We start from the raw sequence: 12,396 nt of genomic DNA, 5'->3' as shown, positions 1-12,396 counted from the left end.
AGTGCTTATGGCTTCCTGAGCACCTACTACTTCACGGCAAGAAAATTTTGCAGGTGATGGCAATCAGCTATAAAACTGATTTTTCTGTAATCACGTGCTAATGGTGGAGACGAACAGGTATCAGAGGGAGCGTCGTACGCCAGGGAGAGCGGGACTCGGCTCCATCCCATGGTGCTGCCAGGCAAAGGGTCTCCCAACAAAGACCACGTGTTTCAGATCACAGGTAACCATCTGCTGATAGTCCTGACTATTCCAGGGGTAGTGGGAGATAAAATGAGCTTCCCTCTGACAAAGTAAGCCATGATTTTCACTTTTCAGAATTGCTATGAAGAGGTTTTGAGCCGCATCCTGATCTCGTACAGCATGCTGGTGTAATGGACTCTAAAATAACTGCAATCACAGAGTTATACCAGCATAACGATAGCATCCATGTGGTCAGAATCAACGGGTATCATCACAGGTATGAGTTTTGACACTTGTTCCCTAAACCCTTTCCAGTGAAATTTTTAACCTTAGGCATGCTGCAGAGCTGGTTTCCATGATCCCACCTCGCAAAGAGCTTTGACTGAAAATTCAGTGTAAGGGGCGTTGTTAACATCTGGGTAGAGGTTAGGTAAGAGTGCCAATAGTTCAGGGAGGCTTTGTGGTTTTGCAGCAATGAGAGCAAGATCCGTGCTTTGTTCCCACCTCAGAAATTATTTCCTGTGTCACTTTTGGCAAGGTAGTTAAATATTCTGCTTCTTGGTTTCCTGCCTGTAAGATGGAGATATTATAATTTATTCTGTAAAATATCATTTAAAACTTCTTAATGGAAATACACTCATTATTTTGTGTAAGATATCATTTACACAGGAAAATACATTTTAAAACCTAAATGAATGTATTTGTAAAGGAAGGATGCTGCAGGGTTCGCAGTGGATATTCTTATTTTGTTACAAGACCACCAGTTTTATCTAGTCTCTGTAACCTCAGAAAGGGCTTAAGCTGAACTGGAAAATGACAGTTTGTGCCAGAAGAAGAGCCTCCACTTGAGCAGCAGTAGTATTACTCTACCTGTATAGTTATACTGGTCTCTTCGTGGACTTTTCCCTGCCAGATTCCTAACTCTTGCTCTCTAGATCCAGGAGGAGAGAACAGATGTCTCTCGGAATTAGTGTAACCAACACTTCACCTCCATCCTCATCTCAAGTATGTAAGGATTCTCTCCTGAAATCACAAGAAAATAAAATGTTCCAAAACCAACAGTGAAAATAAAAGCAAAGATGATTTAAAGTCATAAGCAAAACGCACAAAAATCTGAATATGATATTCAAAGGCATTGTCCTTTATATGTTTTCAATATCAGCAGTATTTTAAAAGGCATATCATCCTTCAAGATTTCCCTTCTTTGTCCCCATTATTCAATGTCATGGTAGGAAGATGAGAGCATTACCATCGATATCACTTTTTTAATTCCATGCCCTTGAATAAGGGCAATAAGAATCCTGCATAATAGAGTTTTCAGTGGAGAGAGTAAATGGGAATCGGTTGTTAATTCAATACAGGATACAGAAGCTGTCTCTCCCATCTCTTTTTCTCAAGGTAATACTGTGCCTCCAATTGTCATTATACCCAAGAATCAAATTATTTGAATTCTGGACACATCAGCACAAAACCGAAGACTCCCTGCCAATTTCGTAGCCTGCTTGGAAGAGAACATCAGAGAGCATCACTCATTTATACGACTGCCAGTCTGAGACTGTAAATTCAGAAAACAAGAAGGCCTCAGGTGCTGCACTTTAACATGTCTTTTGGCTCCTGAATCACCCCCCCTTAGTACCCCCATCACATACAAGGTAACATTTTATCTCTGAAAGGCAAAGCTTTCAAGCATCTGCCAGGGCGAGCGTAGACTCAGTATGGCCTGAATGTGAATTGAAAATGAGACTATTAAGTATATTAATTGATAACAGTCACTTGTGACTTTGAAGGAGATTCATGACACTTGGAAAAATAATCTATAAAGATTGTTGTTGCTCTAAAAAGACAGTGCAGCATCAGCTTATTTCACTTGCAGCAGGTTCATCTCTTTTATAGAGCATACTGCACTGCAGGCAAAGGGAATTTTAATGGACACTGGAAAAAAAAAGATCTATTCCTCTGTCCCATGACAAAAAAGAAACCATAAAAAGACATAGAACAGAGAGACTGAGATACGATATCAGAAAACATTTAAGGAACTATAATTAAATTAAGATTCAGAAGTCTGTCAGTGAGATGAAGATTAAACTGGCAGAAAGTTGAACCCCGTTTGAAGCAACTTGTTCCCTCCTGCTGTGGGTCGTTTTGTACCAGGCTAATGAGAAGTCACATCTCTGAAATGTTCCTAATAAACCAGCAGATCTTTGATGGTTAATTAATACACATATTTTGCAGGACTATACCATGTTCTGTTTAACGCTTTTCAAGTGCCTTGCAAGCATTAATGTGTTAATGCATTACTCTTTCCCTTTTTAAGCTACAAGCCCAGCTCCATAGGTGGGGAAACTGAGGCACAAGATGAGCGTGATCCGCTTAAAAATCACCAGGTAACTCAGCCAAACTTCTACAAGAGCAGAAGTTACATCTCTTGGCTTGAGTGTGACCGTTCAACCGCAGACCATTTGGCAACCGCTGACGAAGCAGGTATGGGTACCGCATGGCTTGACCTGTCCGACAGTGGGGATCTCAAATACACTCTGAATGTCAGAGAGAAGTCTCAAATAGCATTTTATATGGATACTGTCTATGAACTATGCCTGACAGTGATATACATCCCTCCCTGCGTGACAGACAATCCCGTATATAAGGCTCAGGCGTGTTTGCGGAATCAGGAGTTAACAGCCTGTGGGGACATTTGGGCATGGGTGGTAAAAACCCATGAACTCCTGCTAAAATAAATCCATTTGATGACATCTATGGCTTATTCTTCAAATACAGAGAGCGAGCCACCATTTCACTCTCTGTAGCAATACTCAAGCAATGCTTGAAGCGCCCTTGAGCCCCCTTATCTGTGTTCTTCACCAACAGCAAATGGATGATCAAAAAGCTCCTGTTAAATTGTTTCTCTATTAAAAATTTAGTTTTCAAATATTTAATTGGGGGGGGGGCGTGAAAAACAGATCATGCATGAAAAACCTATTTAAGATTTTCAGGGAAGAGATTTTTCTTTTTTTAATGAAAAGGTTGAATACACTTTTTGCTGAACGATTCCTGATCATCTCTGCTCTCTCTCTGGCATATTCTGGTTACGTTTATAGATTGGCGTAACGTAGTGAGGCCTGTAACGAAGGGTGAGCGGACTGCAAGAAGTTTGGTTTCTGCGGAGGTGCTGGAATGGGGGGGCAATGAGGGATGCTGTAACAGGAGTGACTGGAGTAGTGGAAAGTAGCCGTTGCTCTGCTGTGTTGAGAGAGGAATAACCTTTTAAAGCCACGACCCAAGGGAACTAACTCCTTTTGTAGTCCAGTAGCTCTGTGCCAGCTACCTTTCACGCAATCCCTGAGATGTTTCCTCTTCAGGGCTGTATCTTCTTGGGTTGGTTGGTAAAAGCTCAGACTAAGAAGCCTATAAAAGAAGCCTGAAAAGCAAGGAAGGGTTTTGTTTTCTTGCTTTGGTTAATCATAGCAGCCCTCTGTCTAAAAGATCAAAAAGTAAAAGCATTTTTCTGTGTGAAAGCTGCCATAAATGTTTGCCAGACTACTCATGGCAAAAACCAGACCTGGAAGCAGTGGTGCAGCAGACCAGCAAACCAGCACCTGAGAGACAAGCGAGGAGGCAAAAGCCCCTGGATATAACAGCTGAGAGTTTAGAAGACTTTATTCGTAACTGACTGATGATCCTCATATTAGTGAAATACTGTATAATGACTCCTGCTCTCTGTGTGTAGCTTCTACAACATAAGATGTCAGTGACAAGATATATTTTCCCTTTCGATGACAGTAGATTTGGATGCTTGTTAGTACAGGGAGTAGCTTTTCAACCATGACAGCTGAGCCCTTGACTTCAGTCTCCAGCCTTCTGACTTTTTTAGACCCCCTGATTCTGGGCTGGGATTAGGGGTTTGGTTTTCTTCTCTCCTCAGATACGTGTCTTGCACCTCATATCAGATAACTTTGCCAATGTATTTCACAACAGCTGCGAACTGGTTTTGAGACACAGATGATGTACTTATTTACATTTATTTTGAAGAGACAATCACAATAAAACTGAAATTCTTCTTCAGTAAGACACACAGTCTTCAGTCTGACAATATCCCGAAGCATCTGGACAGCAACCCAAAACAATGCTTAGATATCATGTTGATATCTCATTAAAAAGGTGTAAGACCTGCAATCATCAACCCAAGGATGCTTTGCAACAACGGGAAATTCTCGGTCGGCTCGTAAGACAACGCTCCATCACAACGCGGTTATGGGGTTTTTTGCAGTTGGTAGGTGCACGCCAGTGCCGAACGAGCTGTGGTGCAGTTGCCCTGGAATTCTTGGAGCTGGACCAGCAGTGAGTTTGACCCAACGTGCACGAGAAGCGTGTTGTTCAGCTGATAAGGAAACTGAGAACGTGCATCAGCAAATACAGTTTGTTTATCCCATAATAACTGTTTTTGAGTAGTACAAGCAAAAAGAGGCCGGGTCTGCACTAGACAGATAAGAGCTCTGACCAAAAGGACGACCAAAGGTCGCACCAAGCCTCCTGGAAACTTCAAAAGAGAAGCCTTCGGTGGGAATGGATGACTAAGGGAATTGCAAAGGGCTTCAGGAGTCTTTTATCTTTGTGCTACCTCTTCAAATCCAGCTCAACACTTCAGTCATTTATTGTTGCCATCGTCTGATGAATGTACGCTGGGTTCAGCCTTGTTCCTACTGCACAGGTGTTTGTAGCCAACAAACCCCACCGCTGCGGCTGCGGGTAACTGGCCACCTCGTTAACGATCTCAGCTAATAACCTAAAGAAAGAGTGTGTGGAGCTGAAAAGTGAGCTGCTATCTAGTTCGTACAGATGGGTTTTTTTAGGTCAGGAAAAACTCAATAGCAGCAGAATTTTCTCTAGGGGTGCCTCATTATTCTTCATGTTCCTCCGGTAAAGAAAGACCTTCTGAGCTCCCGCACAAAACAACCAGGGTCCCAGCACTTTCCATGAGATCCTGAAATATTCCTCCAATCCTTGCTTTCAGCGGGGTCTTTCACACATCCCTTAGGCTGTGAATCGTCAGTGCATCATGAATCAGACCCAGTGAAAACGCTGTAACTGCATGAAATTATAAATATTCCTGAAGCTTTATTACTGCCTTTTTTGACCAAGTTAGGTTTACAATTAGCAACCTTGGTCTCCTGCAAACTTTGTCAGTGCTATTCTCTGTCAGTGTTAATCCAGCACGCACAACTGTATATGTACACAACGTGAAAGCAGGTATTAGCATTGCTGGCCTGTGATGAAGGCACCTACTAATTATCCGCTGCATTGAATTTCTCTTCTACGCTATCTGCTTAATTTAATGTGTTAGCTCTTGGAGGCAAGAATCATGCCTTTCTACACTTTTCACACCCTGTAAAATAAGTAAACTTTGTTTTTTATTCTTTCATAGGTTAATGTTTACATTTGTAGCCGTATCTTATATTTGATTTATGTGAAAGAGGATGATATGAAAGGAAAACCAACTCTGAGCTAAGCAACCCTGGGAAAGAAAAAAACTTGGGCATGCCAGTTTGTGTCAACATGGAATCTTTCATCTGAAGAAAAAAGCCCAGTCTATCAAAATTACTCTCTAAGCGGGATTCCAAACAGTGCAAGCTTACATAAATATTTTAGATCCCTTTTGGAGTTACGAAGCTGAGACAAAAAGATTTGATAATACAAAAAGACAAGCCCAAAGTTACAGAGCACCTTGACTCAGAGTTGTGCCGTGCAAGATAGGGGAGGACCAGAGGTGGCTTTTTGACAACCTTGGGCAACCAATGTAGATAAGAGCATCCACGTAGGGCCGTCAGACAATTCCAGATGGACCGGCCAGTTATATTGCCACAGTTCTCCTTCCCTACCTCATCTCCACATCAGCGAGGATCAGAGGCACGAGGACGTGAGGCTCAAACTCAGTTTGCAACCTTCCGTGCTAAGGGACCTGCCTGGACTACCGCACTTGCGTACCTTGTAGGGTCTGGAAGGATGAAAGCTGGGAGTAGACTCCAGCTACATTTTCGTCGAGTCTTTCACTGTAACCACTAGATAAAGTCCATTGGTTGAATTCTTGGTGATTCCTTTGACTTCATTTGACCTTGGAGCTGTCAAGGCTAATTCACCATCATGTGAGAGAGATTCAGGAGAGGCGTTGTTGGCTGGGTCTACGTGGCAGTAACGAGGAAGGGATTTTTTTTAAAACCGTTGTTTCATTCTGTCAGAAGGCAGCCTGAAGCTGTACTCTGACAGATATCCCATTTGTTACTAAAATGTCCAACAAGCTCCTATGTAATATTTAGTATATTCACGTACACATTTCACTGAATTTCTGGCTCTGATCCCTTTAGCTACCTCCCTGTCATCTTTCAAATCTCATCTGAGATTCACTCCTGTGAAGCCTGAAAAAGTGATTTGGTTATCAGTTCATATGTAAATCCCCCACCTTTCAAAGGACTGCTGAACTATCTTTATATTTATATGATTCACTGGAGTCACTGCATGATCATACAGCTCCCGTTTTTAATTTTCTTCCCTTACTCCTTCTGTGCTCGTTATTACAGCCACCCATTGTGTTCTGGTTAATTCTAGATGATCAGATTTCCAAGCAAAGATCATTGCCTAGTTGTTCCTGTGAAGCCCTGACCTTATCGCATCTTTGCTACAGTAAAGAACAAACCCAATAATAACAGCATAATAACAATACAAATTTTCTGGACCTCAGCTTCTTTCTCACTACCAATTCCCCAAGCTGTCTACTCCCCTCCAGGTCTCAGTTTTGCCCATTTATTATTGTCCATTTAGAGTGCCAAGAAGCTGATCTTGTGAAATGCAGACCACCCCCTGACCAAAAATCTTCACGCATTAGGTAAATTTCAAGAGACACTCAGCACCCGGTGGTAAAGATCCCTAGTGTGTCATTTCATTAGATTTTCAATAAGTAAAAATAAATGAAGGATGCTAAAAGCCTCATCATCTTTCAAAGATTAAACACGGGATGTGTGAAGCAATCTGAGAAATTTTCAGCCTGAGGAATACCTCTGATATATTTAGCCATTTGGGCTCTAAGACCGGTGATAATGGAAGAAAAACTAGGCTCCATTATTAAAGTGGAAAAGAACCTTTATGTCTAGACTGAGATGGAAAAATGCCATGATAACTTACCCGTTTTCACAGATGGTGCAGCTGTCAGTTATTTGATGGAGAATGCAAAGCCTGCTATGAGTAAAACATTTAAATGCTACGATTTTAAGTGTTTTTTTGTTTGCTTTTGGTTTGTTTTTTTTGGGAGGGAGGGCGGGGTGTTTAATTTCTATTTTGCAAATTTTTTGTTCAGCTTCAGGAACAGATATTTCTCTTTCACTGTGTGTTCTTTGCAAATGTTGGGATAACCATTAGGAAAGTAAAATGACAGTTCTTCGATGCACACTTGAGGAGCCCCTATGCAGTGTGGATAATTAATTTTTATAATTAACTCCTGCAGAACTGTAGGCCACTCCATCTCCATCTTCACCGCTGCCTAAGCCCCCGAGTAACACTGGTCCTGGATACACTTACCCATGCTGCAGTCACACTTCTGACCGCTGGCAAGACTGCCGTTAACTCTCAGAAAAGAAACAAAAGACCTAAAAATCTTGAGAGCTGTGGATGTGGACCTGTTCTCATCTGCTCACTGCGGTGTTAGCGATGGTGGAAATTTAAATGCGAACCCACTTTCCAGACTGTTTAAGCTAATACACCTATTTTGGCGAGGCGGTAGGTAAAAATGGGTATGTAAGTGCTGCAGTAGAGGTGACCAGCAGTACTTTACAAAATGTAGTAACTTCATTCCTTGCAAACACGTGCCCACCTCGAACATACGCACCCGTCAGTTATTCTCACTGATATTGTCTGCCAAACCCACAGTCTCATGGCAAAGTACTTTTCCTGATTTTTTATCTTTCCATGCACTGTTGCAGATCTTCAGAAATCATCCAGCTATGTCCTGGTTTTGGCTGGGGTAGAGTTAATTGTCTTCCTAGTAGCTGGTACAGTGCTATGTTTTGGGTTCAGTAGGAGAAGAATGTTGATAACACTGATGTTTTCAGTTGTTGCTAAGTAGCGTTTAGTCTAAAGTCAAGGATTTTTCAGCTTCTCATGCCCAGCCAGTGAGAAAGCTGGAGGGGCACAAGAAGCTGGGAGGGGAAACAGCCAGGACAGCTGACCCAAACTGGCCAAAGGGGTATTCCATACCGTGTGATGTCATGCCCAGTATATAAACTGGGGGGAGTGGGGGTGGGAGGAATTGCCGCTGGGGAACTAACTGGGCATCGGTCGGCGAGCGGTGAAAAACTGCATTGTGCATCGCTTGCATATTCCAGTCCTTCTATTATTACTGTTGTCATTTTAATATTGTTGTTATTATTATCATTATTAGTTTCTTCGTTTCTGTTCTATTAAACTGTTCTTATCTCAACCCACGAGTTTTACTTTTTTTCCCCCGATTCTCTCTCCCATCCCACTGAGGGAGGGGGGAGAAAGTGAGCGGCTGTGTGGTTAAACCACAACAAGCTATTTTTCTGTAGCTTGGCACATACTTTCTGTGATGATTCCCCTTTCTTTAATCCCCAGATTTCCTTGATGTTGTGAAGATTTGGAGGCATTTATGCTCATTGGCCATTTTGTGCAGGTATAGTTAAAAATTTAAGAGCAGTTACGAACTTTTGAAAGGCAATGCTACAAATTGCCCCTTTTCTGAATGGAAGATGATCATTGTGATAAGTGATTATCAAATCTGATAACTTAGTAAATTGTTACATATTTTCTGCTTCCTTAGCAAAATCATGAAGACACCTTTCTAATTCTTTTTGTATTTCCTTCTGTTACAGTTTCTACTTTGTTCTCAAATCTTGATTATTTGGCTTCCTTTCCACCCACTGACTTATTTTATTTCAAAAATTCCAGAAGTGTTTTAATTGTTCAGGGTAATGCATGCTTTATGTTATGCACAAAGGATAACATATACAGGAAAAATATGACGTATGAATACTTTTTAGTCTGTCTGCTCTTGGTTTTCCAATTTTTTTCAGTCTGTATGACGTTTCATACTGCTCTGATAGGCAATTGTTACTTAATACTGTGGGCTGTCATTCAGAAAGCAAAGGAAAATTCAGACAATGACGTTGCATTATACCAATAATAGAGGGATTTAAACACTAAAATAGGAGCAAACAGCAAATGAGAAAGAAAGGTAAAGAAGGAATTTGAGAAAGAAAGAAATACAAAGTGTAGTTTGTACAATTTTATAAATACCTAACTTGGCTGTTTGAGGGACAAAATCCTCCCCAAAATACACACGCATTACATGGAAGTCATCTCATGTCAATTTACAGGGAATTAACATCAAATCAAACGAAGCACAATAGGAGCAGAGCAAGATGGATTCAGCCATTGAAACAACATGAGAGTTCAAGCAGGTTTTCAAAATGAAAATAGAAAGTGTCACGAAGGAAAAGAAGTCCCCTCAAGACAATATTAGAAAATTAAACAGTAGATGTTCGCTATTTGCAAAAAAAGGTAACAATTGACAATTGACAACCAATGCAAGCCTTAGAACTACACAAATACTAGAAACAATCTATCCAGGCTTTGGATCTATCTTTTGGCAAAACCTGACAGAAATAAAGAATTATGCAGCTCTCTCAGCTCTGCATTGTTAGATTTTCATGGACCGCAAAACCAAGAACACAAATACAAGTAATAGCATTTTAGTAACATTTTAAATATACTTTTACTATTGCATTTTCTTCTCTACAGGGAACTTTACAATTATACAAATTATAAAGGACAAAAATCTCCCCAACAGCTAGCAAAGACACAGTCATAGAACCATTAGCTTGTTCCTTTTCAGTTCTTATTTGAGTGGTGTTGCTAGGACAATGAACTGTGTCAATAACGTACTACTGGTATCTGAAAAAGAAGAGAGAAAAAAGGATTACTAGTGTAAAATCATGCAGTAGAAACAATTCCTTTTTTCAAAAAAGAATATTTAACTCACTAAAAGTGAGGGACAAAAAAAGAGTAGTTTCTATTTTTTCTGCAGCTGTCACATATCGTCTGATTTTTTCCACATAAAATGTGATCTATTTAATATTTATCTGCCTCAGAGGATGCCTGTGAAGCTTAATTCACTATTTGTGAAATGCTTTGGGACTCTTGGTTTTACAGGGCTATCACATTATAAATTAATTATTTTTGTGACTATATTATCTAATAGTTTTGCTGAGCAAACAGATTTTGCTTGTTGAGCTTGAAATGTTTCACCTGCAACATGTCAGGTTTGACACGCTTTCGCTCAACTTGAGATTTTTGCGGATTAGCTGATGGTCAGAAGCTGTCGGGTCTGTGGCTGACAGGACGTGGCCATGGGTTTGGGTTCCAGAGGTTCCAGCAGCGACAACGCTTGGCGATGCAGCCAAGTGTCTGAGACAGCGGGCTTTTTCACACAGACCTGGGAGCTGGGTCGCACAAGACCTCAGGTTTGCAGAAATTTCCGGATTCCAATTGCAAAGCCAGGACTCAAAATCCTCCTTGAAGGTCTTAGAGGAAATCCGTCCTAGGGACAGTGCTCTGGAAAAGGTGTTTTTCTGAAATGATTTAAAAATTAAATGAAAATACGCTTTCTCTGAAAACGTATTTCTTTTCAATAAAATGTGGAAGAAGCTTAAAAAAGATCTGCTATTTGCATATACCCTTAAGACGCAACACATTTTCTTAATGATATTCATCTCAGTAAGTTTATTTTCACATCTATGTATATCATTACCTTTTTAATTTCAGTCCTAGAGGATTCTAATCATCCATTAGAATCAGCCTATAGAGGCTGATTATATAAGCAGGTTTGTATTTGTCTCGTCAGTGCTATTCTAACATTAGCTCTCACCCCTGAGGTGAACTGAAAACTACAAAGCAATTGCAAGCCATCTGATGTTGGAAGTAGTCAGCGCCCTCATCTTCCAGGGATGTCCGCGTTCTGATCCTACCAGCTCGTACCCACGTGAAGATTCGGTGGTCCAAGTATTCCAGCTGAACACAAATCATTTTTCTGTTTCAGGAAAGAAAATTAAGAAGCATGACTTCTTGATACTCTTTAAAAGCAAAAGCGGAGCTTCGTGTGCACGTCTAAGTCCCAGACCACCCGAAATGTTGACAAGGCGGGCTCCAGCCAGCGGTCTAACCCTCGGAGTGAGATCCCATCTGGGATATTTTGGGGTACCGGGGACACCTCCCCAGCCCTCACAGCTCGGCCACCCACCGCCGAGGCCTGCGCTGACCGTGGGGGCCTCCCTCTGAGTCAAACCGTCCCTACGGGACACATTTCACCACTGAGATGGCACTGTGTGTGGGGTGGGTGCTGGAGATGGCCGCTCGGGGCGATAGCCTATTTCCATACATTCTGGATGGGTTTTAATATGTTGTACCAGCTGTGGAAACCCGTTTGCTGCTAGGTGACTGTAAAAGTGAGATTTGGTAAATAGTTATTAGAAATCTTATACTAACACTGTGGTTGAAACAATAGACAGAAGTGTAGCTGAGCATTTAACTAGTAGAGGTAGTTATAAGTTTTGCAGTTCTTCGCTCTTATGACTCGATGTTCCTTGTACACTAGATGAGAACGACGTTGAGACGGACCACATGTGACTGAAACGGCGTTAAGCTTCAAAATCAAAGAACAGGGAAATGGCGTTCAGCTTCAAGATCAAAGAACGAGGACAAGAATAAAGACTTCGAGGACAAGAATAAAGACTTTGAGGACAAGAATAAAGACTTCAGGGACAAGAATAAAGACTTTGAGGACAAGCCGACAAGAACTTCAAATGGGTCGGTGGTTGCAAAAGCAGCCCTTCGGCTCAGATGGATCCTTCATTGCACATGATCGGATGTAGGCAGCACTAAGATAATCAGTTACGTTTTTGTGTATATGTGTCCTAATCTGATTAATACGCAATTAGTTATTCTCTATAACCTGCTTGTGCTAAAGCTGTGGCATGTGCGCTGGGTGGAACTATCCCCCGTGCCTCCAGCGCTTTAATGAGGAACGCCTGCTTTCCAAAAACTCCAAAACGAGTCTCAGAGAATTTCTTCGACCGCCTTTTCGCCATCGTGGCGGGGGGGGAAAACACACACACACACGACGCGGCCTGCCCCAAGGCCTGTGTCCGTCCTTCC

The sequence above is a fragment of the Buteo buteo genome, chromosome 16, assembly GCF_964188355.1.
Source record: "Buteo buteo chromosome 16, bButBut1.hap1.1, whole genome shotgun sequence".
In the NCBI taxonomy this organism is placed as follows: Eukaryota; Metazoa; Chordata; class Aves; order Accipitriformes; family Accipitridae; genus Buteo; species Buteo buteo.
This window is presented reverse-complemented; position numbering follows the sequence as displayed.